Raw genomic sequence first — 4,130 nt, forward strand, 5'->3', positions numbered from 1 at the left:
GTATACCTCGAAGGCTGGGGGAGAATCTTACATTCTACCCCACTTGAAAAGTGCGAGATGTCCTCATCTCGCAAGGTAGAGGACAACTCTTTTTCTTAAGATCCAATTTTTTCCTGGGTTCCTTATATTCTGGTCAACCCAACAGAATACTGGGATAATTATCCCTTAAATGGAACTCATCATTAAATGACAATTCATTCAATCATATCATTCAATCATATCATTCATATCTTTAACATGATAATGGTCCATTAGATCCAAAAATTCCCTTCTGAAGATTCCTCCACGGAAATTTCAATTAAGCAAGTTCTCAATTTGTCATCCTTTAACTTGATCTACGGGTCAAGTGTTAACAATAGCAATCTGACAGCACAATCCACTAATCTCATAGTGATTTGCTGAAATCATTATTATCATTTCAGTTATGAATATTATCACTGGGACTCGTCCCATTCATCCTCATTGTGGTTTCGCTCAGCTTATTACATTTTAACTAAATTTCAGAAATCATCATTTTTCAATCAGAATCCAAATCAATTTCATCAGTTCCCAAACAGAATTAAAAATCATATCAACCACATTCGAATTCATCATCTGGATAGCATTAACGCTTATAATTTCAAGTCTTAGATTTACTCGTATATACTGTCAGTAAAGAGCTGCAGTATACTCTCGGTATATACGGGTAGTCACGGCCCTTGGAATTATAAGGTAAATACCATCATATCTAGGCCTCAAGCAAGTCAGGGATTCTATATAATTACGGTATTTCCATCTGAAGACCCAATTACCAAATTACGAATTACAGTTTGAATATCAAATTGTATGAATTATATCACACAATTATAACCTTTTTGTGCTTCTTGATAAATTTTTGACATATTTGGTTTCTCAGTTTAGCCAAATGCTCTGATACCAACTGTGAGATCCCTGTTCCCACCGAGCAACGGATTCGGGGTACTAGCAGCGGAAGTAGCACTTCTCGCGCGGGACAGGGGTCCCACACTCGGGGCCTCGTCCACGGAGAGACTAATCCGTCGGTTTTTCCAAACCGAACCCGGAAAAACTTCCCTTACCCGGAAAGCACGGGCGATTCCACCAAGATAACTTTTTACTCTAACGTAGTCAAGATCATTACTGATCACGCTGATCCAACTGCACCTATAAAGATACTCGGTCGGATCAAGGAAGAAACTTGCACTTGGATCATTGGGATCAAGGCTTTTTTCCCCATCAAGAGGCACAGCCGTTGATTCCTATCCAAAGAACAATTACTATCCGGAATTTACTTTATCTATCGTAATAACAAAAGTTGAGTCTCGATTTATGGATCCATCAGTCCAGCCTAACCCCATCCAATCCCATGGGTTAGCCAAGCGCCCAACCACTGTAGTGATGGGATCCAATTTGGAATTTGGTTAGGTTTTGTCCCGGGTACCAAGGAAAAGAGTTCCAAGGCCCCCTAGCCGGAATTCATGCAAACATAAAACTAGCCACACCACTTACACACCCAATATGAAATTGCCTTTTTCTTAGCATCAGCTAACTTTAAAACAATCCTTTAATGAAACCATAGTACCACTGATCACAATCTTCCAATTTATCCGGTTGATTCATAATTTCCCATCATTCCTTCATCAGAGTATCTATGGCATCATTGGCAACTAGAACGCTCACCACCTGTCCACTTAGGGGCCTTTTCAATAGTTCCTAGCCCATAATACTCGGCAATATAATCACTTATAAAAATCAAGATGGACTCTCGTTGAAGATCAGCAAGATCAACCAACAGATCCATAAAAAGAGCCATGGACTCATCCATTGAAGACCAGCAAGGTCAATCAACCAGATCCATGCCCGGTTTCAGAAAACAACTCTTACTCCTTGTTCCAATATCTTCCTCGACGCACGCGTGGGTATCCTAGGCGACCCAGAGCCCGAGCACCGTATGGTCAGCACCCTCTAGGATCCTTCGCAGGTGACCTAGCGCTTCACTCGTAGGCCGCTTCCTTGGTCCCTCATCCACCGTACCGGAAGCTCACCATTTTAATTGAACCGAGGCTCGTCAAGACCTCGGTCGACCTTGCTACGCGAGACGTCCTCCATTGACTCTCCGTCAGCAGTTGCAACTTTATCAGTTAGGTCTCCACGACCTTAATCACAAGACGATCAAAATGCTTCCCCAGCATTCTTGACATAAAACAGCCATTTACAAACAGCATTTACAAACAGTTTACAAATACAATTTCTATATTAACTCTCATTTTTTCACATTATTTCTCATTAATCCACATTACTTATTCCACATTCCATTTATATGTGTACTCATCCAATCACATCATTTTCCATCTCTTCACTTCAGATTCCTTCACATCACATATCATATATTCACATCCATATCCACATCCATACATCCACATCCACATTCACATCCATACATCCACATCTACATGCTTACCTCCATTTTCACATCCTCATTTATACATCCACATCCCGTATCCACATTCATACATACACATCCATATCCACATCCATACATCCCCATCCACTATCACGTCCTCATTCATACATCCACATCCACATACATACATACATCCACATCCACATTCCCATTCACATCTATACATCCACATCTACATCCACATACATACATACATCCACATCCACATTCCACATTCACATCTATACAGCCACATCTACATCCACATTCACATCTATACATCCACATCTACATCCACATTCACATACATCCACATCCACCTTCCCATTCACATCTATACATCCACATCTACATCCACATACATACATACATCCACATCCACATTCCACATTCACATCTATACAGCCACATCTACATCCACATTCATATCTATGCATATACATCTTCATGCATACATCCCTTTCCACATTCATACATCCACACTCCCATCTCCACATCCACACATCCACACTCCCATCTCCACATCCACACATCCACATACATACATCCATTTCCACATTCCCATTCATATAACCCCATATGCCTTCACATCTAATCTTTTACATCACATCCATTCTCGCCCTATCACAATCCATATACATCTTATCCTATCACATACACTTCTTACCTCATCCCATACACATCTTATCAAATCTTAATTCATCTTATCACCTCATAACTTATTTCATAAGCATCTTATCACCTCTTGTCACATCTTATACACCTCTTATCACATCCTATCACATCTCATATCTATTTATAGAATACAAGAGAATTCTTATATTTGATATAAGATTTCTTTACACATTTATTTATGCATAAATTCTATTTAAGGAGATTAATACTTTCGAAGTAAAAATCAATCTTTTATGCATCTTCTTATGCATAAATTCAATTTGGTAGGAATTACACTTTTAGAATAAAAGAATTTCTCTTATGCATCTAAGTTATGCATAAAATCCATTTATGATGAAAATCACACTTTTAGTATAAAAGAATATCTTTTATGCATACCTCTATGCATGAAATCCAAATATAATAAAAGTAACACTTTTATAATCCATTGAAGACCAGCAAGGTCAATCAACCAGATCCATGCCCGGTTTCAGAAAACAACTCTTACTCCTTGTTCCAATATCTTCCTCGACGCACGCGTGGGTATCCTAGGCGACCTAGAGCCCGAGCACCGTATGGTCAACACCCTCTAGGATCCTTCGCAGGTGACCTAGCGCTTCACTCATAGGCCGCTTCCTTGGTCCCTCATCCACCGTACCGGAAGCTCACCATTTTAATCGAACCGAGGCTGGTCAAGACCTCGGTCGACCTTGCTACGCGAGACGTCCTCCATTGACTCTCCGTCAGCAGTTGCAACTTTATCAGTTAGGTCTCCACGACCTTAATCACAAGACGATCAAAATGCTTCCCCAACATTCTTGACATAAAACAGCCATTTACAAACAGCATTTACAAACAGTTTACAAATACAATTTCTATATTAACTCTCATTTTTCCACATTATCCCTCATTAATCCACATTACTTATTCCACATTCCATTTATATGTGTACTCATCCAATCACATCATTTTCCATCTCTTCACTTCAGATTCCTTCACATCACATATCATATATTCACATCCATATCCACATCCA

The sequence above is a fragment of the Cibotium barometz genome, chromosome 42, assembly GCF_041138505.1.
Source record: "Cibotium barometz isolate CiBa-2024 chromosome 42, ASM4113850v1, whole genome shotgun sequence".
Lineage (NCBI taxonomy): Eukaryota > Viridiplantae > Streptophyta > Polypodiopsida > Cyatheales > Cibotiaceae > Cibotium > Cibotium barometz.